A 24271-nucleotide genomic window follows, 5' to 3' on the forward strand; every position below is an offset into this window, starting at 1 on the left:
AAGTTGACTGGTGAACAGTATTCAGACTAAACTCTGTACTTCAATAGCAGAAGCAATATCAGCTAGGGGAGAGACTGTCTCAAGTACAGTCTAGTGAGAACTTCAGGAACTCCTGCAACACCAATAGTCCAAGATGCCTCATATATAAGCAAGGGTCCTGTGGTGTTTTGAATAAAAATGGCCCCCATAGACACATAAGAAGTGGCACTATTAGGAGGAATGGCCTTGCTAGCATAGGTATGGCATTGATGGAGGAAGCTTGTCACTGGATGTGGGCTTTGGGGTTTCAGTTTCAGCAAACCACTACCAACTTCACTCTCTCTTCCTGCTGTCTGCAGATCTGGATGTAGAACTCGCAGCTACCTCCACAGTATCATGTTTGGCTGCATGCCACCATGCTTTCTGTCACAATGATAGTGGGATGAACTTCTAAAACAGAAAGTCAGCCTCAATTAAATGTTTTCCTTTTATAAGAGTTGCCATTGTCATGGTGTCTCTTTACAACAATAAAACTCTAACTATGACAGGGCCTACGATGTAGTACAACCACACTGAGTAGTCAGAGCACTTGGCCTGCCTCCAATGAGAGGACATAACCTTGTGATGTAAAGCATATCATTTTATCAGGGTCATGTTTTATGATGTCATCCACAGTGTATTCATGAGTTCAGATCCCCAGGATCTAGTGTTAAAGGTTGGTGTAAACTACCCGGTCTGGGATCTTTAAAAGAACAATGTGTCACCTCATCCATTTGAGCCTTCTCTTCACAGACAGCCCATCTTTAAACTCAAATATTTAAATATTAATTTCTAAGACTGATAATGAAATCTACAAAAAGGAACTTAGACTCTAAGCTTCTGAAGACTTGCTAATAAGAACTTACTATAACAATCAGTACATTTTTAATAAAAGAATAAATTCTTATGGCTATTTTCAATGCTTTTCTGTATAAATCCTTCTTCCAAACCTATGTCTGCAGTCACGTTAAGCCATTGCAACAAAGAATCTGGGAATTCTGACTCTTAAAAAGATTTCCACAGTCTTTCCCACAATAGTCTGTGAGCCTTGGGTGCAAGAACTATGTATGATATAGCTGGGCGCCCCACAATCCCTGGATCTCTCCATTGTCTCCAATTGTAGTTTACCATTTACTGTGAAGAAAAGCTTCTCTGATGAGGAATAATAGTTCCACTTATCTGTGGGAATAAGCCCAAGATTTAGAATGTACTTGAGAATCATGCTGGTCTGGAAATGTTGTTGTAATAGACCCTTCGAAGAAGTATGAACTCATTGTTCTTGGGAGCTTGGGAATGTGGCTACCACCAGGGATGATTTCCATTTTGTTGAATAGGTTTTAAGTTCAATTTAGACAGCTGTTGGTTACCAACATATGAGTGCCACTTATGTACCTTCCTGGATATTTTGTCATGCTGGTCACTGTTGTGGTTAATAGGAGTCACTGCTGGGAATGAAGAGGGGATGGGTGGGAAGATTTTCGGAGCCAGCATGCCAGAATATCTGCTGGGAAAAAGTATCTCAGAGAAACAGCAGCATAAACAAGATCTAAAATAAGTAGCAATATCGATAAACATCCTAGCACAGAAGGGGAAAAATTTAACAGGGTTCCAACCCTGGACAAAGAACTAGAGGCAACAAAAGCCTGCAGAAAGACGGGTAATTAGTCTTTCCAGGGGATGAGCCACCTAATTATTTATCCAATACAAAGGGCTTAACACTGAAATCAAATACACACAAACAACAAAAATGGTCTAGGGAGGTCATAGTTATGTATTTCTGCATAACTGTGCACACATGCATATATGTGTAACAATAACAAACAAAAAAATTATCAATTTGAGAATTGGGGAGCATGGTAGGAGCTAGAGGGGTGAGACTTGGTAAAGGATCAAGAGAAGCAAAAAGGGAAGTTGATGTAATAGTGTTTTAATTAAAATGTATAAATATAAAAATTGAAAAATAAATAATTAAGAATAATCTGGGGAAATGTAGAGTCTTTTAAGTTGCTAAGGAAACAGAGCAATGTCAGATAACACATAAAATACTACTTAAAAACAATTCATAGAAGCCAGGTGTGGTGGCGCACACCTTTCAGGAGGCAGAGGTAGGCGAATTTCTGAGTTCCAGGCCAGTCTAGTCTACAAAGTGAGTTCCAGGATAGCCAGGGCTATACAGAGAAACCCTGTCTTGAAAAACAAACAAACAAACAAAAACAAAAACCAACCAAACAAAAAACAGTTCATAGAGTTAGCATTGGATACCAGAACATTACTGTCAAAAACATGGTGTTTTTGTAGGGCAAAAATTGTCTATTTATTTTGGAGGACAAACATTGCCTTGCACAGTCAACACAGAACAAATATGTGGGTGTTAATAGCTAACTTAGTGCTAAAGTCTAAAACGTTGGATCCTGCCCAATAGGTATACAAGTCACATTAGCACGTGATTGTCACTTGTAAAGATATAGAAAATATTATTTTCTCAGTATGAGTGCAATACATTTTTAAATTATGAAATACCTCATGAATTTACATGCCCTCCTTATGCAGAGACACAATAATCTTCTTTGTATCCATCCAATTTTAGTATGCATGCTGCCAAAGTGAGGACATTACAGTTAAAAAGGCAACAAGAAGAGGGCATTATCTGTTTCTGTATGTTTTTCACATGCTTTCAAAATAACAACATGCATTAATAACTGCATTCACTGTGGAATTATTGAGTCTTGATTCCTAGGTGTCCTGAGCAACAGAAATTTGTAAACATGTGTTAATCAGGTGATCTACTGATATTAAGCAGTATTAAGTGTTCCAAAATGCAGATCTATGTATTCTACAGCTCTTCAGAGTTGCAGCATCAGGCTTATGAAGAAAGCAATGTGTGTTAAGAACAAAGTTAGAATGGCAAGGATTACTCAGGTGACAGCAGATGCTGGCGAGGATGTGGGAAAAGAGGAACACTCCTCCATTGCTGGGGAGAATGCAAGCAGTACAACCACTCTGGAAATCAGTCTGCCAGTTCCTCTGAAAATTCGACATAGTATTACTGGAAGATCCAGCAATACCACTCCTGGGCATATACCTAGAATATGCTCCAACTTGTAATAAGGACACATGCTCCACTATGTTCATAGCAGCCTTATTTATAATAGCCAGAAGATGGAAAGAACCCAGATGTCCCTCAACAGAGAAATGGATACAGAAAATGTGGTACATTTACACAATGGAGTACTACACAGCTATTAAAAACAATGAATTGATGAAATTCTTAGACAAATGGATGGATCTGGAGGATATCATCCTAAATGAGATAACCCAATCACAAAAGAACGCACATGATATGCACTCACTGGCAAATGATTATTAGCCCAGAAGCTCAGAATACCCAATGTACAATTTTTTAAAAACATGAAATTCAAGAAGTAGGAAGACCAAAGTGTGGATACTTTGATCCTTCTTAGAAGGGGGTACAAAATACTCATGGAAGGAGTTATAGAGACAAAGTTTGGAGCAGAGCCTGAAGGAATGACTGTCTAGAGACTGACACTATTTCAGATGCCAACAAGAGCTTTCTGAAAGGAGCTTGATATAGCTGTCTCCTGTCTCCTCCAGTGCCTGTCAAATACAGAAGTGGATGCACACAGACATTGTGCATTAGGAACAGAGCACAGGGTCCCCAATGAAGGAGCTAGAGAAAGTACCCAAGGAGCTGAAGGGGTTTGCAGCCCCATAGGAGGAACAACAATATAAACTAACCAGTAACCCTAGAGCTCCCTAGGACTAAACCACCAACCAAAGAAAACAGATGGTGGGACTCCTGGCTCTAGCTGCATATGTAGCAGAGGATGGCCTAGTCAGTCATCAATGGGAGGAGAGGCCCTTGGTCCTGTGAAGGTTCTATGCCCCTGTATAGAGGAATTCCAGGGCCAGGAAGCAAGAGTATGGGTTGGGGAGCAGGGGGAGGGGAGAAGGGATAGGGGATTTTTGAAGGGGAAACTAGGAAATTGGATAACATTTGAAATTAAAATAAAGAAAATATCCAATAAAAAGAAAAGAAAAAAAGAACATACTACTAAAATGTCAGTCCTACTTGTGAAGGTCTATGTATGTCTGTCTAAAGAAATTGTATTAGGAGATTCTGTTGAAGCAGAGCAAGCCAGCTTTAAAGTATGTTATGAATTATATTATGCACTGCATTGAGATTTCATGGCCCACCACATCAACCATGGTTTTTTTTGTGTCCTTATTTTCCAAATCTTTCTACTACTAGCAAATCAATTGAAAACCCACTAAGTGAACTCACAGGAAATTCGTTACCTTTTCTCTTTCCTATTTTACAGGAAATAACTGCTATTAGAAATCAGAACTCCTTTTACTTAACTGCATTTGAATCCTAGGCAAAAATCCTCCCCTCCACGTCAGAGAGTAAAGACAAGGCAGATAAGGGATTCTCCTGAGCCCTTCAGAGCCACATGTGACACTGCTCTGGTTACCTTAACCATTTTACCTATGATATCATCTATTTCTCTTTCTCCCTCATGTCAAATAACCTATACTGTCCCTCCATCACCTTTTTAGTAGATATTTTCCCAAACATAAGCAAATATAACTCTTCATAGGTATATTTTAATTATTTTCCTGATTCTTATCTTACCATTTCTTTGCAATAACATACCTAAATTGCTTCTTCATTCTCATTACCAATGCATAAATACCTCACCCAAAATATTTGCAATTTATTCCCCTCTGAGTCTGATCCTTGGTCCACTGAAATTACTTTCAGAAAAAAAAACAAAAAAAACAAAAACAAAAAAAAAAACCTGATAACTATCACTTCCATACAGGCAGCCAAAGAACACTTTCTTTTCAAAGAACTCTTTCTCCTCAACTCCAAGTCAGAGCATGGTAGACCTTCAAACACAGAGTTTCTCAGTTCAAATCAGGACTTTAGGACAACTTGATGTGTGCTTGTAGATGGGTTGGTTAACTTCTGCTATCTCACTTCATGTGCAAACTTAAAACTATGAAGGACTTTCACAATAAAGTTGTTTTGGTGACCAAATTAGAGAAATGATTTCTTGTACAGCACAGAATGTGTGTTGAATAAATGTTAGTTTGGTTTATAATTCTCTTCCTCCATAAAGACAAGCCTTTAGGGATTGTTCATATTATGTGCATGAGAAGAGCAGAATCTATGATAACCTTTTATTTTAAACTATCTTTTCAATGATTTTTAAACATTGTATTTTCTAATAACTGAAAGACTCCTGCAAGACAAATGATATAGTAATTGTTGAACATTAAAATGAACACACTATTTTCTCCCAGGGTGTTTGTAAACTTTGGTGGAAGACTATCTGAAACACTGGGACAGGAGTGGAAGAGATGGCTAAGCAACTAAAAGCCCTTGTTGCTTTTGAAGAGGAAGCAGGCCTAGTATCCACCAGAACTATGGTACACACGATTGGGAGCAGGGCGGAGGGATGGTATAGGGAACTTTCAGGATAGCACTTGAAATGTATATAAAGAAAATATCTAATAAAAAATAAATAAATATTTTTTTAAAAAGTACAAGGAAAAAATAAACATGATCATTTCTAACTCCAGTTCTACATGATTTGGTATGCTTCTCAGGCCTCCATAACCAGCCACACATGTAGTGCACATACATGCATGAAGGCAAAAAACTCTTCCTTATAAAATAAATTTTTTTAAAAAGTAAATAAAACACTGGGATCTCCAGCTCTGATGTCTAGATCTAAGATACTAACTAGCTGTGGGCAGCATTTACACAGAGCCAAATTTCACAGCCCCTGCCCAGTGTGGACCGACCCAGGTACATGTAGCTGCAGACCTCTGGTTCTGACTCAAGAACCTCAAATCTCCTCTCAGCATCTTTGAATCCACAACAGTCCACCTTGTTAGTTCACAGTAAGGTAAAATCTCTTATTGTTCTGCTTTGAAAACTGGACCCCAGCATCCATGGTGGAGCACTTTGTCACTGCCTTGCTCTTCTGCATTTCACTCTTAAGGTACCTGCTATGATAGTATTTCACAGAGTTCTGCCCCTCTTTATCCTTCCTCCTAAGTCCTCAGGTCTGCATAGCACTGACATCTACTCAAAAAAAAATTCTCTTTCTGCTAGGTTTAAGCTATCACCCATCAATAAAACATAAATGCCTAGCTAATTGCTCATTTGACCATCCAAAGTGGTTCCTAAATCCAGCACACTGAACATGAAAATTGAAAATTGTCTATTGAAAATTTGTTCCTGCTTTAGAATTGTGATGGTTTGAATATGCTTGGCCTAGGGAGTAGCACTATTAGGTTGGAGTGGGTGTGGCCTTGTAAACAGGGGGTTATCACTGTGGGCACTGGCTTTAAGACTCTTGTCCTAGCTGCCTGGAAGTCAGTCTTCTGTTTGCCTTCAGAACAAGATTTTGAACTCTCAACTCTGCCTGCACTATATGCCTTCCTGGGCACTACCATGTTCCCACTTTGATGATAATGAACTGAACCTCTGAACCTGTACACCAACCAATTAAAACTTGCCTTGTTCATGGCGTCTGTTCACAGCAATAAAACCCTAACAAAGATAGAAGTTGGTATGAGGGACTGGGTTATTGCTGTGATAGGTCTGACCATGCTTTTGTTAAGAAGAATGTGGATTTGGGGAATTTGGGTTTGGAAATCAGTGGAATGCTTTAAGTGTGGATTAATGGGCCATCCTAGAAGGAATAAAGAAGTCTTCATTTCTGAGAGTGATTTGAATTTTGCAGACCTGGCCCACGAGGTTTCAGTAGAGAAGAATTTCAGTATGTGACCTAGAGACTGTTTTATGTGACATTTTGATAAAGAATATGGCTTGGTTTTGCCCGTGTCTGAAGAGTGTGCCTGAGACTAACATGAAGAGAGTCAAATTAATTGCATTGACAAAGTAGTCTCAAAACAACCCAGTTTGGACTCTGTGCTGTGGTTTAGTCTCATGAAGAGTATGAGGAGGTGGAATGGAGCTGAATTATATGTATATATGAGATAGCAGATTAAGGGACTGATGATTTTGGACCAAGATCCCATCCAGATGAATTTAGGACCAGTAATAATAGTATAAGCCTTTAATCCCAGTAGATAGAGGCAAGCAGATCTCTTGTGTTCAAGGCCAGCCTAGGACAGAGCAAGTTCCAGATTAAGAAAACCTTAAGTCTAGGCATGGTGGTACACTCCTTTAATCCTAGCATTCAGGAGAGCAGTGCAGATCTTCTGATTTAAGGTTAATGTACAGAGCAAGTTCCAGGAAAGCCAAGCTTAGACAATAAAGGAACTGGAAAAGAGAAAGCTGGTTAGAACATGGGGACCATGTTCCAGCTCCAGCAAGCAGCAAAACTCAGCAGCTACTATATATTCTCACTTTAGTTTTTATTTTTATACCTTCTCAAAATTAGCTGTTATTTGCTCCTACATAAATGTCAAAGTCAACTTTCTAGTTATAACTGAGTAACACAAACTTGTCATTTCTAAAGACTAGGGGTCTTTTCAGATATGGTTATAGAAACTAAAAAAAAAAAAAAATGTTACAGCATGACAATGCCCAGGAAAGATCCCCTTATGTCAAGCAGAGTCAACATGCTATCTCAGGCCTCTCTTGCTGTTCAGCAACCACTAATGCTACCATGAGGAGAGCATTCCAGGGATACCAAATAAGCCTGTAACTCCTAGAATATAGACAGTTTATTTATATTATATCACACAACATTTTAATGAATTCTATTATTTATTCAGATTGGATGGTTACAGAATCTACTATAAATTGAATGTAAGAGATTAAAATTAAGGCAGGATGACAAAGATATAAAAATTAAGAGAAATCCTGGTAATAGAAGGGAGAATAACACATTAGATATCTTAGGGTTTATTGCAACAAACCTTCATCAAGATTCTTCTTGCTAAAAAGCTTCTAAGGGTCATTTTCAGTTTAACTTTCTCTATATTGAAACAAATGGGGTATAATTTACTAGTGATTGTCAGTCTTACAGTCTTTGACTCACGTTACTTTGGTTTATCTCCCGAACTGAAGCACTCTACTTGAACCAGAGGGACAGATTGTGGTATTTGGTATTTTCTTAAACAATCTAAAACCCAGCAGGTCTCTCAAGATCACTTAATTAATTCAATCTTACATTTTCCCCAAATCCTTTCTAACTGACCTGGTCCAGATTGATCTGATTCCAGAACTTTTTATGCATCCCCTTTAGTTCTTAATATGTTGTTTAAAAGTAACTCTTCAGAAAATATACATTGAAATACTTTTTTTTACTTTACCAAGGCAATTTAGTTTTTAAAGCATAAAATATTAATATACATGGGATCTATAAGAAGATAAATGCTTCAGCCACTTACAAATAAAATATACAAGTCCTATAAATAATACTGGGAAGCAAAATATAACAGATCAAAGAAACTAAAGTCTAAGGAATAAAAAAGCTTTATAGGAATCAAAAACAAGAGCAGACTGACCACTCACTTTAAAAATTGAACACAAAACAAGAGTGTTTACTGTGTTCTCAAAGGAATAGCAAATTGTTTGTCAAAAGCAAAGATTATTCAACTTTATTGAAGCAACAAGTACAGGATTACAGAACAAAACAGTCCCCAGATACAAGGTGGCAAGAGACACAGCATAAAAAGAAAATTGAGATGTGAGAGATGAGATTTCACTGTACAGATAAAAAAAAGTAAGTAAGCAAGAACTGAAGTGAGAAAGTAAGGGCAAAAACATCATTTACTGAAGAATGAAATACAAAATAGGGAGAACTGGATAGAGAAGAGAAACCCATTTCTCTCGAGGGTGTAAAGAACAAAAGTAAACACACCTGAAGAGAAGCAAAAGGAAACAATTTTAAATCATAAGAGTTGACTGTAAAGAGAAAGATTATAGATATGCCTAGGCTAGAAACTGAAGTAGAGTGAAGTGCCTAGAAACGTAAAGGGACTTGTGCTAACCCTAGGGGAGTTTGTAGAGCTAGAAACCAAAGTGAGATAGAAGGAGACAGAAATGACAGCACTCTTGCCACCCAAAATGAGAATGTAGTTACAGTGATTCAGATGTCAAAGAAATTATAGTTCTTTGAAAATCAAGCAAGCAGTCAGACATCCAACATGGGCAAAGCCAGGCTGTTAACCTCCAAAACAGTGCTAACGAGGGTGAAACTGGACTCCAAGGCAGTGAAGGTGAAATCACAGCACAGACAAAGAAAAAGCAAGAGGCCTGGAGAAAGAAATGAAAACTGAACAACAATTTATGTCTCAGATTAGCAGAACTGATATTTCAGAGTTTTAAGAAAAGTCGAGATAGATGCAACACATATAGTATATGCAGTGAATCGTGTAGAGGGACAGAGGAGCTTAAGGAAAGGTAAGCAGAAATGACGGTGTATAGAATGCAGAGGACCTCCTTAGACATGAGGATGGAAAAGGGAAGCTGTCTTCTAACTCTAGTCAAGTATGATGTTCTCTGCAACAGAGAAAGACAAAGAGTGCAAGAATGCAGAAACATAGCTTCCCATGTAAATGCCAAAAGACATCTGCATTTTAGATGGGGGACATAAGCTTACTAGAGAAAGTTGAGTTAAATAAGCAAAATATAAACAAAAGAAAAAAGTACACTGTAACTATTTTAATACATCTGAGTACTCAACAGAACAGACTTCTATGCAGCTTAATATGTTAAACAGACCTGTGAAGAATTGTGGACTAAAGAAAAGTAGGAGCCATTTCTGGTTAAGGAGATAGTTTTTTCTCTCCAATTATATATCCAACTTACTGATGGGGTAATAAATATTTACATTTAAAATACACAAAGATAAAAAAATACAGCGATTGTTAATACATTTCAGGTATAATACATTTTCTGTGTCCATGTGGAAAAATAATTCCACAGATTGAACCAATATAGTTTTTCTGTATAAACTATTATGATGAGGAAATATAAAGGGTACTTTAAAACACATGCTTTTACAACCTTCATAACAAAAGGCCACCAATTTTCGTGTAAGAGCATCTCCTCACAATGAAGAAAAAAAAAACCAGAATCAATGGTGAGATGGAAAATTCACACAAAAAATAAGCACAAAAGTCCAGAACCTCTTCTGAAAACTCAAATTTCTTTTTTCATAAAGAAATGAATGGCCATAATATGTTTTATAAGAACCAACTTGGGAAAACACTTAAAAAATCACAAAATCATAAGAAATAAGCTAACCCTGTAATACCAAATGTTCAGCAATGAATGCACATATATCTTTGAGTACTTGAAGATAGGGGTACCACTGTAAAAGTAGGAAACATATATCATAGCCTAGAAATTAAATTCAAGGTAGAAATCTACTTTCAGTAGAAATTAAGCCAGGCCTACTATAGCAACCTATAATCTTTACTGCTTGGGAAGCAGCGGCAAGATGCCAAATTCAATATTCCCTCAGCTGCAGAGAGTTTAAGACTAGCATTGACAACTTAGTGAGATCCTATCTCAAAATTAGAGGTTACAAATGGGACTATGGATAGAACTCTCTGCTAAAGTGCTTGCCTGGAATGCATGGCTTTAGGTTATATCCTTAGAACAATGAACAAATAAATACTATTCAGAAAAGAAAATTACAGAATTATATAAGATGATACATGAAGGATTCCAGTGTGAGTCGTGAGGTAAATAGAATATTTGTAAAGGTTAGTAAAGAGAATTATGTTCTATAAGTGCTTTAGAATGTATTACTGAGCACTGACTTTCAGAGACATGTTGCTTTAAATGTCACTGTGGATTTCAAAAAAAAAAAAAAAAAATAAAGAGATGATTCCTTACTTAGGTTCAGATCCATCTAGAAGAGTCAATTAAATATAAATATGGGTACATCTACATAAGACAGTGTGTGTTCCTATCAAGTTACATGTATTATCAGGACAGAAGCTGATTAGACCATGAGGAAACAGAGGAGTCCTAGATTTCTCCAGAAATTTCCCACACAGGAAAATTAAATGATTGTGAAATCATTTAATTCATAGAAGGTGCAGATTTATTATAACACACTTCTTATGAGTTTATGATTACTATCACTGTTCTATAGAGGAAACTATTTATAGCCTATGCACATGAGAAGGATGACAGCATGGTTATGATTCCATACGTGCCACCTTTGTTTCATTGTGTACAATGGAGTGTACACCCTCTAGAGAATCATCGCCAGCTTTTCCTATCAGAACTTACGGACTCACCTTGTTCTTGTCATAGCCAAAAGCCAACAATAGAGGATGCAATTCGAGTCTGACAAGTGCAAGTCAAGGTGTCCCTGAGTTGGGAGGAAAATGGAAGGGAAACAAAGTCAAAGTTAAAATAGGAGGCAAATGAGAGTATGCTGCCTCATATCAGAGAGAAGTTAACTCATGAAAAGAAAGAGGAGAAAGGTACCATTCTCTGAAGAAGCTACCTTTAAAAAATTATAAGCAGAAGATATTGCCCACGAAAAGAATGTAATGTATGTTGTGTGATTAGATCATCAGGGAGCTAAAAATGAATAGAAATCACAGTGTGGTTCTGAAGGACATGAAGATAAAAAGACCCTTCAAGTCATCCTACAGCAAATACTAAAGTATCCATGTTCTCAGGTGATTTGAGATTGAGTGATGATTGTGAGTGACTCAATTATTGCCTCGCCTATCCAGATCCGTAGGTTCAATTCTGAGAATGTCCCTCAACAAGAAGATTGAATAATATACAAGTGTAAAAATGATAGTCCAAAATAAGCTTAGAGATATGAGGACTTAACTTGGCAAAAGGAAGGAAATCTTCATAAATGAGGCTGGAGTGTCATAGTTATTAACATAAATTGTGATATGAAGAATAACAATGTCATGGGGACAAGAGAAAGGAAATAAAGAAAGATGGACAGAACTCGGGGAGAGATGGGGGACAGGATGAATGGAAAATTGTGGGAAAGTTCAAAATCCTTAGAAAATGATAAGAACCAGTCACGCTTTAGCAGCTCATAAAAATGATGATCATAATCTAGATTTTATGAAACTTAAAATGGCGTCCAAAGCATTTCTCCATGGAACCCCAATCAGGTCTGCATACTTTGTTTCTCAAAGTTCCCAGGATGCCCGACTGCAGTTTCTGTTCCCTTCTTCTGAGTTTTTTTTCCACCCCTATAACATCATACTCTACTTACCCTGCAAATATCCCGGTCCTGGTGAGGACTTTCTGGACTTATATAAGTTAGAGTCTCTTTCCTTCAACAACACAATGGAATACACATTCTTGTGTTTCTCATCACCACTTCTTTCTGCATTCCTCCCAGTGGAACCTCCCACTCTCATTACTGTGACCTATGCTTGCTTTACTCTTAGCTTATTTTTTGCCTCCTTATCTAAGACTAAGATTTATGGAGGCAAACCTCTTCATTTCTATATTAAACTGCCAGAAATACTTCCTAACACATTCTATGTGTGCAATAAATATTCAGAGGATGAATACTTAAATGAAGAACAGAGGATTTAATGGAACGGGCTTGTAATCCCATCTACTCAAGAAACCAAGGGAGGAGGATAGAAGGTTCAAGACATGTTTGAGCAACAAAGCTAGACGAAGTCAGCCTAGGCATGTGAGTAGGATCCTGTCCCAAAAGTAAAAGCAGGAAAAAACTATGAATACATTTCAGTGTCAGAGTTCTTGCCTGATGTGTGTAAGAGCTTCAATTCTATCCCTAGTCCTGCATGAACAATATGCTTTAGACATAATAACAGAAATGTAAACAGTATACTATTTTAATCCTCATGTAGGAAAACACTAAAGGTCACATGGTCTGAAAAAGAAGTATTAAGTATCAGCCAGAATGAAAAACATGTAGCCAGTTATTTCTTTTATTTAAATCCTTGCCAGACACAGAGGCAAAAGATCCTGTGAAACTGGAGTTCTGTGAAATCTTAAGGAGAAAAGAAGTTCCCTTTGCAGCATTGAAGGTAATGAGGACAATTATTTAGCAATAGTTCCTGAACCAAAGGAGAAAGACCACTATGTTCTCTTGTTGTTATGGATGGAGACAAATTGGTAGAAGAACTGATAGATGAACACAGAGGTGAATAAACATGACATATTGAATAATTTGATTTCTGTTTCTTATCAAGCCAGGGTCTCATGTGAAAATGCTGGTCTTAAATTCTGTCACCATTACCCAAGTGCTGAGACAAAAGGATTATACCACCACAACCCGATATGCTGCCTAGTTCTTTTATATACAATTATCCCATTAGAACTGTCATGAGGGCAAAAACCAGTGCCATGATAATTTAAGGAAAAACTGTAAGCAACTACTGCAAGAAGTTCAGCCACACTTACCATGGCAGACTCTTCATAGGCCTGCATAGAACTGAGTTTCACTAAGAGGCAAACGACTCTAGGAATAGTGAGGACTATGTCACCACGGAACATAGGAGAAAAGACAATTGAATTTTCCCAACAGTCCACCATGAAAAAAGTCAGCCTAGCTAGTTTATGACAACAAAGAACCTCAGATCGGGTAAATTATAGACCTATAGAATTGTTATGTGTTCTTATAAACACAAATTGTTACATAAGAAATTCTGTTCCACCCCGTGGACAGACCAGTAATCTCAATTAATCAGGATCCCTGAGATCTCTCAAACACTGGACCACCAAGCAAGCAACATACACCAGCTGATATGAGGCCCCCAACACATATATAGCAAAGGACTGCCAGGTCTATGTTCAGTCAGAAATGCTGCACCTGACCCTTCAGAGACTGAAGGCCCCAGAGAGTTTAGAGGTCAGATGGGGTGGAGGGTGGGGGTGAAGACATCCACATGGAGACAGGGAATTGGGGAGGAGGTATGGGATGTGAAACAGTTGGAGGGTGGACAGGGTGGCGGGATAAAATCTGGTGTGGAAAGGAAGAAAGAAAGAGAGAGAGAGAGAAAGAATGGAAGGAAACAAGGAAGGAAGGAAAGAAAGAAAAGAAAAATGAAAAAAAAAGAAAGAGAAGAAAAGAAAAGGAAAGAAAAGGAAAGAAAAGAAAAGAAAAGGAGAAAAATTTCATTCATCCAAAAGCTGAGACATTTTCTGCTTCTCAGTAATCACATTTCTTTTCCTTTGTTCTAAAGAACAGGATTAAGAGCTATGCCTTGTTCCTCATGAATCCTGAATAGCTGTTTGTCTTATGCAATAATGAATGTGAAAAGAGATATTAACAAAAGATTGTGTTTTGAAAAAGGGAAAGCAGTAGTGACCCCTTTGGAATGTCCAGATTATAAAAGACTTACAGTGCCAAAAAGTAAAACCCAAGTTTGCACATTAGGACAAAAGTCCTTGTGTGACTGAACTGGGGAAAGTAGAGGTGTCTCATGTTCCCCTAAAGTAGTGTAACCTCCTAAAGAAAGAATATTGATGGATGCGTGCAATGAAGAGAGGAAACATACGGGCACCATGGGAAGTGGAAAAGTATACCAGGGACACATAAATCAGCCATGATACAGGAACAGAAGGTGAAAGCTTTGCACATCTGCACCAAGAAGAGCCATATGCACCTGTAGCACATTGGGGAAAAATACAACAGACTCAGGCAAAACCACAGAAAGATGGCTCACTGGGGATGGCTTATAAAGATCCTATTATAGATCCTGGGTTTCCCTGGAAGGAAATTCAAAGCATCTGGATCACATTGGGAACAGATGAAGCATATGGGGGAGAAGAGACATCTGTGGCAGGACAGGAGGACTAGAGGAGGCGCTGCAAGAATGGATGTGCTGATAAATGCTGTGAGCAAAGAGGGTGCTCTTGGGAACACTGAGGAGCAGTAAATATCCTCGGGTCTTCTGGGAGAGAGTGAGGCTCTTTGTGCTCATTGATAGAAAGGTAAACAATTGTTAGGGAAGCACTGGCACAAATGGATCCTCGAGGACTTTGTCAAAAGTAGGAATAATAATTTAGCAAGAAGAAAAGCTGGTATGCATTGTACATTCGTGATAACTGAATAATAGGAACCCATCCCAGCTGTGTTCTGAGCACATGGAAGGAAATATTGGAGAGAGAATCTGAGCACAGAGCTCAATTTTGGGAAAAAGAGAAAGAAGAGAAATGCTTACAAAAAATAAAAGAAAGAAATCCAAAAGTCAACTTTGAGTGCACGGGCAGAACCCAGAATGCATCTGAAGAACTTTGAAAGTAATCTCTAAGTAATATCCACGGACCACACCTTGGGCAGTGGAAACATTGCATTCCAAACAAATAAGTATATAATTTGGTTCTTCTTGGCTCAGGTACATAAGACTCTATTAGTAAATGTTCTATCTACCTATTTTTAAGTGTTTAAAAAATAAAAAAGCTTATATCATATATTCATGTATAAGTTTCAGAGTTGAAGAGAATGAGATTTCAATATATTTTAATTAAATTATTTTTACTTCATTTACCTTCTCCCCTTTCCCCCTTCTAACTCTTTCTATGCCACCCATACCCTATCAAATTGATGGCCTCTTTTTCTTTTATTATTATAGGTGCAGATTGATGATATATAGATGCATAGATACATAGAGATAGATTATAGATAGATACATAGATAGATAGATACATAGATACATTGATAGATACATAGAGTCACAAATATATATATGTATGATACAGGGAACTCACCACTTTTCATTAAGTAGGAGGGAAATCACCATCCCTAATGCTAGAAACATATCAAATTTCCTGGGACTTGTGAGGTCATTATTTTAGAAAAGAACCTACTACCACCATTTTACTAGACCACGGTGATTCCTACCTACATTCTAAAGCTTATCATTATACACTCAGAAAAGTGTAAATGTCTCCATTAATCTAAAAAGCTCCTCTTTACAGCTAATGTAGAATATTACTAATGACCACAAGGGGGCATGATTCAGAGATCATGCGAAGCCTACCTACAAAGCATCCATCTACAACACAATTCCTGTACCTCTCAGATAAGAAGGCAGAGAAACTGTAAGAGCCAGAGGACCAAAGAATTAGTGTTTTGGTTTTTTTTTTTTTTTATAATATTCTCAAGTTGACATAACACCTTTGCAAAAGACACAGACAAATCTGAAATACTGAGTTAATCATGAATGTAGACTATGAATAAATTTGTTTAATATAGCATAACATTCATTCAGTTTGTGTGACTGTAATAGTTTGAGTTTTTATTTGTTTGTTTGTTTGTTTGTTTGTTTGTTTGTGGAGATTGTTATTCTTTGAGACAGGGTAATTAGTTTTTTTTCAACTTGACACAAGCTAGAGTTATTTGGGAAGATAAATCTCACTTGATAAAATGTTTCCATCAGATTGTATGTAGGCAAATCTATAGGGCAATTTCTTAATTAAGGATTGATATGGACAAACATGGTAGTTGATGTCACACCTGGGCTAGTGGCTCTGAATTATATAACAAGGTAGATTCATTGATCTCTAATGAGCAAGCCAATAAGCAGGGCTCCTCTAGACAGTGCTTAAGTTCATGTCCCCGGGCTCCTGCCCTGACTTTCTTCAACAGTGAACTAGGATGTGGAAATATAAGCAGAGAAGTCTTTTCCTCTCCAAGTTGCTTTTAGTGACAGTGCTTTGTCTGAGTAATAAAAAAAAACTAATTAAAATAGGTATTGGCACCAAGAATGGGGTGCTACACCAACCTCAGCAAGTTTGAGGAGGACTGTGAAGTAGTTTGGAACTTTGAGTTCGAAGAGCTCCTGAGTGTCCAATGCTTAATGAGCTATTGTGGAGCTTGGGAGTCAAAGAGTCAAGAAATGGAGCTGCAAGGCCTGTGGAGCCAGAGGATGATGAACTGGTCTCAAACATCCAGAACTGAACTTTTTACACTGTTGAATGTTGGGTTTGCTTTGGTATGATTTTGACTGTGCCCTGGCTCTTGCATTTTGTAGTAAGAAAGTATTATGTATTTTACAGGCATTCAAAGTTGTGATGTGTGGGAATTGAATGAGAAATTTCATATTTTAGAGATCAACATTAACCTTTGAAAAAGCAATGGATATTTTAAAGAGACGTTTTAGAGTGCTTGAATTTTTAAATCTATGGGACTCCTTTAAAAATGGAACACAGTTTACATTTGCACTATTGATACTAATATTGGATTTTTTTGATAAACAAGAAAGAAAAGTTATGGTTTAATAATTGACATTTGTCATGTTGACAAGTGGACAGTTGTGCTAAAAGCTAAAGTTAATTTAGAATAGGAACAATTGAGAAAATGCCTACAGAGGATGGTCTGTAGGCAAATCTAGAGGCTATTTTCTTGATTAATGATTGATATCAGTTGGCCCAGCCCACAGGAATCAGTAGCACACCTAGGTTGGTGATCCTGTATCATATAAGAAGCAGACAAAACAAATATTAGAGGCAAACCTATAATCAGCACTCTTCCAGGACTGCTTCAGTTCCTGCTTCTAGATTTATTTCTTTTTATTAGGCATTTTTATTAGATATTTTCTTCATTTACATTTCCAATGCTATCCCCAAAGCCCCCTATACCCTCCACCTGCCCTGCTCCCAAACCCAACCACTCCTGCTTCCTGGTCCTGGCATTCCCCTGTACTGGGGCATATGATCTTCCCAAGACCTAGGGCCTCTCTTCCCATTGATGGCTGACTGCCCATCCTCTGCTACATATGTAACTAGAGACACAGCTCTGGGGAGTTCTGGTTAGTTCATATTATTGTTACTCCTATAGGGTTGCAGACTCCTTTAGCTCCTTGGGTACTTTCTCTAGCTTCTTCATTAGGGGCCCTGTGTTCCAGCCAATAGATGACTGTGAGCATCCACTTCTGTATTTGCCAGGCATTGGCATAGCCTCACAAGAGAGAACTATGTCAGGGTCCTGTCAACAAAATCTTGCTGGCATATGCAATAGTGTCTGGGTTTGGTGGAGTTCTTGCCCCAGCTTTTTAAAGTGATGATAGACTGTGATGTGAAGTGAAAATGAAATAAACTCTTTGCCAATTTGCTTTTGGTAACAGTGGTTTATCACAGCAATAGAAACCCCCAACAAAGATAATTATAGAAACATAATAAATTATAGCTATCATAAAAAGTCACCAAAATTTTGGTTCCATGTATCAACCCTTATGTAAAAATATGTGTATTTGCAAAGTAACTTATAATTGTAACATTCTGAGGATTGTAGCTTCTGTGAATCAAAGTCAATATGTAACAACCACTTGGGACAGTAGCTGGGTACCTCAGTGGAATGTAAACCTGTATTTCTTACATAAAAGATAGGATGTTCACATACAAAACTAAAACATGGCTTATGAAAGCAAAGAGCTTTACAGTTCAGGATTATGAAGAGATTCTGTGTTTCCAGTGCAAATAATGCATAAGGCTACCATGCAAAATAAACTGCTCTGTCACCTCAGGTATCTACCTTGAGTGGCAGATCACCACCAGGTCATGAACTCTGCCACAGTCTCAGACTCCCTTCTCCTTCCTAGGACTCTCTTTGATCATGGAAGAAGATTTTCTGTTCTGTTTCCATTTCCAATATTATTGAGAAGTCCCTCCCTACGTCTCTCTTCAACATCAGTCTTATAACTAACCTGATAGATTCATGTATTGCAACCCTCAACTCTTAGCCTTGGCAGTGATCACATATTTTTCTTTCTGACCAAATTTCACATAAGTACATTTGCCTTTAACAGATTCTCTCACCTATAAAATAGTCTTTGTAGTGTGATACAAGATGTTTTACAACCTCCTTTTATCCATGTCACTTCTACAACATGTCCAGCTTGTGCTTCTTCAAAAATGCTAAATGATTAAGGTTTATAGCTCTGTGACTTAGTACTCTACAGATTCATGTAATTATATCCATCAGGAACATCGTCCCTCCTGTCTATAAAATAACCTAGCACTTGTCTTAATACCTACTCAGGGTTGGCCTTTCGCCATGAAGCATCTGCCTTCCTCTATCCACTTGCATGTTCTTACTTCTGAGAACAGCAAACTGTAACTTAATGAACCTCATTTTGGTGAAAGCTAACTTTAATTATTTTATTTCTGTCTTATCTGTCTTAATACTGTCTTGTGTATTAAAATGTTGTTCAGAGCCAGATTATACTATTTCACTTGGGACACATATGGTATGAATTAATTTGGTAATAGTAATATGGTAGAAATTGGAATGCGCTAAAAAGTACAAGCGGATAAAAATAATACAAAAGAAATATATTTATGACAAAAGTAAAGTGAATAATAGGAGTTACTATGTCATGAGGTAGAAATAGAAAATGCAATAGGAATCCCATTAGTTAAAGTCATGACTTGTTCATATTTTTGTAAACCAAAAAAAAAATAAAATAAAAAAATATATAAAAAACCATGAAGTCACCTGTGAGAAAATCACTATGCTTGTTGACCTTCAATAATATGCATATTGCTATGTTACAGAATAAACAGTGATACACAGCCAAGGTAGGCGAGGATACATTCCAAAGTCATCGCTGACTGCTTGACTCAAGCTCATAATGCACTCTCTCTGATGTGCCAAACACAACAGAGCAGGCTCCCAGAAGAAATGAAATGTTGGAACTCCTAACCACACAAGTTCCAGAAGGGAGCTTTAAATTACAAAGAGGAATCCCAACTGTATCTGTTGGAACACAGTCCAAAAATGGTGTCATGTGAAGATTCTGAGTGCTTCTGAGAAAAATCCCAGAAAGCAAAGAGTCTTCTGACCTCAGTTCCTTCAAAACAGAATTGTCCTTGCACTGTGTTTTCATGCTCCTCCCAGGTATAGCTGATAGGAGTGGTTTACTTCAGTTGTTGTTATTCATAAGGTCTCTATAAAAACATGCTTTTACTACATGTGGCTTGTCTTTGTTCAATCAAACACCTTATCCACGTGATTCTTCTTAGCCTTGAGAGTCTAAATTGCCTGATGCTCTGAATTAAGTTGACTATTGCATGAGACATTAGTCTACCTCATTTTTAGGCCCTGATCTCCCAGGTTCATGTTGCCAGCTACTGTGGTAAACATATACTCTTAAATGTGAAATGTGAGATTTATGAATAAAACAAAGAAGAGAGGATAAATATTAACCATAACAAAGATGGTAGTTCTATTGGACAAGAGGAAAAATGTTATAATGTGGAATACATTTTCTGTTTGATTGCTTGGTGAAAGTACCAAGCAATCAAACAGAAAATGATTGTTTTCTAAACCTTGATACACCTGAACAAAGTCCTCTGTTTAAACATAATGAAAGAATTAGCCCTGGGGCCCCACAATGAATACAAAAGATAACATAAAATGACCTGAAGGAAAAGAGCTGCTTCTGGGGGTCCGAAGGAAGCAGAGCCTGAGGTGAAGAAAGGAAGCCAGCACACATGGGAGCAAACAACGGAAATGAAGATCTGGCCTTTGGTCAAAATGTAGCAAAGGGTCTGGTTCAAACTTGCAAGAAGGTAAAGAGCAACACTATATAGAAGAATGGCATCAGGATGAGGAAAGGAACACGGAGAGATCCAATGAGAAAGAGAAGGAAGATAGACAAGTAAGGCACGGGGGACATCAATGCTAAATGCACAGGAATCAAACTGCCTTCTAATCAACACTGTTCATGCCCATAGAGAAGTGAGACTTTCAGCTTTGGTCTGAGTTGTTTCTTTGTGCAGTGGTCAGTGATGACTGACTACAGACTCACATGACCAGTCAGGGTCTCCAGAATGAGCAACTTGGATGAACAGCCATACTTTGTTCATTGTCAGCAGGTATTTCAAAGAAGTGAGGGATGGAGGTAGGTAGGGAAGGAAGGAGGGAGGGAGAGAGAGAGAGAACATAAAATTGGGAAATTGAGAGGAAAAAATTTGTGCAGATGGTAAGGAAAGAATTGAGGGCCTAGGAATAGAGAGGAAAATGGATCAAAAGGATGTATCCATGTACAGTTTTTAAATGCTTTTTAAAAAGACAATATTCTTACAAATTTAATGTCTACTTCAACATGGATGCATCTTCTAGCCACATAGATACAGCCTCCCTTCCTCTCGTTTCCCTTACCATTTGTTGGCCTCTCCCCTGAGGCCACATGCAAATAAGGCTTAGTTGTATACAACAGGTGATAAAAAGTAGTCAGATAATCAGGTAAAGATCTCATGACCCCTGCTTCACCCCGACCTCTCCAGAAGTGATGTGAATGAGCCCAACTGGCATCTTCCTTTGCATAGGGGTACAGTTGAATTCACCAAAATAGCAATCACTTGGCTCAAAGAACAGTCACTCATGTTGATGCAAAACCACAGCTCTCATCTTTTTTTTTCTTTTTGTTTTTTTTTATTAGTTAATTTACTTTTTTACACTCCATATTTTATCACCCATTCCCATCCCATACCTCCTCCCCACCCACCTGTCTCCACGTGGATGTCCCCATCCTTCCCACCCCACCTGACCTCTAAACTCCAGTCTCTTGAGGGTTAGGTGCATCTTCTCTGACTAAACCCAGACCTGGCAGTTCTCTGCTATATGTTTGTGCTGCCTGGTTAGCATTCCAGTATCTGAGAGATCTCTGGGGTCCAGGTTAATTGAGACTGCTGGTCCTCATACAGGATCACCCTTATCCTCAGCTTCATTCAGCCTTCCCTAATTCAACAACAGGGTTCAGCTGCTTCTGTCCATTGTTTGGGTGCAAATATCTGCATCTGACTCTTTTAGCTGCTTGTTGGGTCTTTCAAAAGGCAGTCATGCTAGGTCCCTTTCTGTGAGCACTCCATAGCCTCAGTAATAGTGTCAGCCTTGGGATCTCCCCTTGAGCTAGATCCCATTTTGGGCCTGTTGCTGGACAATTCTTTTCCTCAGGCTCCTCTCCATTTCCATCCCTGTAATTCTTTCAGACAGGAACAATTGTGGTTCAGAGTTGTGACTCTGGGATGCCAACCCCATCCCTCACTCTCATCTTAAAGAGATACATTATTTTTTTTTTTAGCCACTTGAGCAATCATGGTTGGGATCACAGACTTAGTTTATCCAAAATTTCATTTTGAGGCATGTTTTTCTACTTTTATGGAACAGAAGACATCATGAATCAATGCAAGTTTAAAATGCATTGTTGAGTACACCAAAGAGCCAGGTACATTGAGATGGGTAAGCTTTTCTATAGGCACAAGATGCTACCTGGTAACATTCTTAGCTTTTGGATTGTTAGAAGCTAGTTGCCTACTAAGCCACTTGATACTGAAAGGCTTTTATAGATCATTACAAAATGTTAGTTCTGGATAATGAATGGCTGTTCTAGAGAGCCAAATGTTTGCCCAAGCTAAGATCATGATCTTGGCTTGGGCTACTATGTTAGATGCCAGATATTAGCCCAAGCATAAACTCTGATCTCAGGTTAATTGAGATCAGAGTTTGTGCTCTGGAATCCACACACAAATACTGTCACCAGCACTATCACCACCATCATTACCAGCACCAGCACCAACAATAATAATCTATACTTTAATTTTTCTGTAAAAATAAATTGGACATCGATATCACCCACTTCAAGATTCAAAGAATATCATGGAAGAAAGGATATAAAGAGTGAAAAAGCTAAGGAAATAGAAGTGGCAGTATGGAATGCTGACTTCTGAGTGTGACTATTGCACTTGCTCTCATGAAGTCACAGTAGCTGATTGCTTACACAAGAATTAGTCTTTCAGTCAACACTATCATCAAAGGTAAAAGAACACAAGGGACCCTACCCCTTGCTGTTAATTGTTACATAGTTAGTTGTTGCTGAGGAGAGAAGAAGTCTTTTCCTTCAGTTGTGAAGCCCCTGCTCCTGTAAAAACAAACAAACAAACAAACAAACAAAAACAACTTCTTCAACTCTCTTGTAAACAACACTAATGAAATTCATTGAGTTTATAAAATGATTTAGAAAGGTGTGAGACAGCGAAAGGCAGTCTATGTTCTGGTCAAGCCAGGCTTAATCTGGAGACCCAGTAGAAAATTCTACAAGGGACAGAACAGTGAGTTATGCCCCCAGACACAAACACCTGACACCATGAGCCCTCAACTCCATCATTCTATAGCCATCAGTCAAGTAGGCCGTCCAGACTCCTACCCCACAGTTACCTGGAAATAGTCAGGAGGCATGCTCCTCCTCACAGTTACCCTGCAACAGCAAAGTAGCCCAACCCACTATAAAAGGGTCTGCTTGGCCCCTCCTCTCTCTCTCTCTCTCTCCTCTCTCCTCTTCTCTTCTCTTCCTTGCTTTCTCTCTAGTTCTCTTGTTCCCTCTCTCCCCCCTCTCTCCCCCTCCCTTCTCCCCTCTCTCTACAAGGCCATGGCCAGCTTCTTATTCTCCACTCCCTCTATCTGCCTTTCTACAATAAACACCTTAAAACCATGGACATCTCTGCTTATCAAGACCCATTGTGCTAGAACAATGGAATAGACCTTTCCCTAAAGAGCCACATCTAATCTCCCCTGGAAGGCCTCCCAGCCTTTCCATCTGTTAGGCCAGACCAAAGACTCTCACCTGTGTGGGAACCACCCAGTGCCTTCTCCCCCTGACCCTCCTCCCTTTGGCCCCAGGACTGACTTAGCTACCCCCCTGGATCCCCACCCATTCTCAGCTCTTCTATGACATCCAGCAGCATCTGGGATGTCTGAGATTAGAACTTGTCATCTCTGGCCTCCTTGAGGCCCAGAGACCCCAGAGCCTGCTCTCCTGTTGTACCCAGTGATCTATGGTGGCAGAGTAGGAGCTGAGACTGTGCCTTCCCCACCCCCCCAGAGCGAGGTATGCCCGTGTCTATGTTTTAACTTGAGAGTGTGAATAAAATTGCGATTATTTCCTTCCATTATTTCGAATGGATCATTAAACTATATAATCACCCACTTTTTTACTTACTCTAGTGAAAACCTTCCTGTTGAATGAGCAAAATTTCAAAATAAAATTGCTTTTAAGCATATCAATAAGTTTGAGTGCATGAAATATATAGTATACATGTATAACCAATCCACAACTCTAGCCACCTCAGAGGACCAAGTGAGACACAAGATATGACTTTAAACTGTAGACATTTGAGCAGCACTTTCAATATGTTCATCTTGTAAGTAAAGATCTTTAGCATGTAGAGATACTTGCTGCATTCAACAATCCCAAGAACCCACATGGTAGAACTTGAGTACTGATTCCCTTAAGTTGTTCTCTGACTTCACAGTGCTCCTTGGTAACC

General features: G+C 38.5%; 1 non-coding gene across 1 annotated transcript; it reads right to left on the reverse strand.

The window, feature by feature from the left end:
- Nucleotides 1-2523: 2523 nt before the first annotated feature.
- LOC115032388 (U6 spliceosomal RNA) lies at nucleotides 2524-2629 on the reverse strand. Its single transcript, XR_003838066.1, has one exon. It is a non-coding gene; the product is annotated as a U6 spliceosomal RNA (small nuclear RNA).
- Nucleotides 2630-24271: the final 21642 nt, after the last annotated feature.

The sequence above is a fragment of the Mus caroli genome, unplaced genomic scaffold, assembly GCF_978045245.1.
Source record: "Mus caroli unplaced genomic scaffold, Mus_caroli_1 scaffold_1, whole genome shotgun sequence".
NCBI lineage: Eukaryota > Metazoa > Chordata > Mammalia > Rodentia > Muridae > Mus > Mus caroli.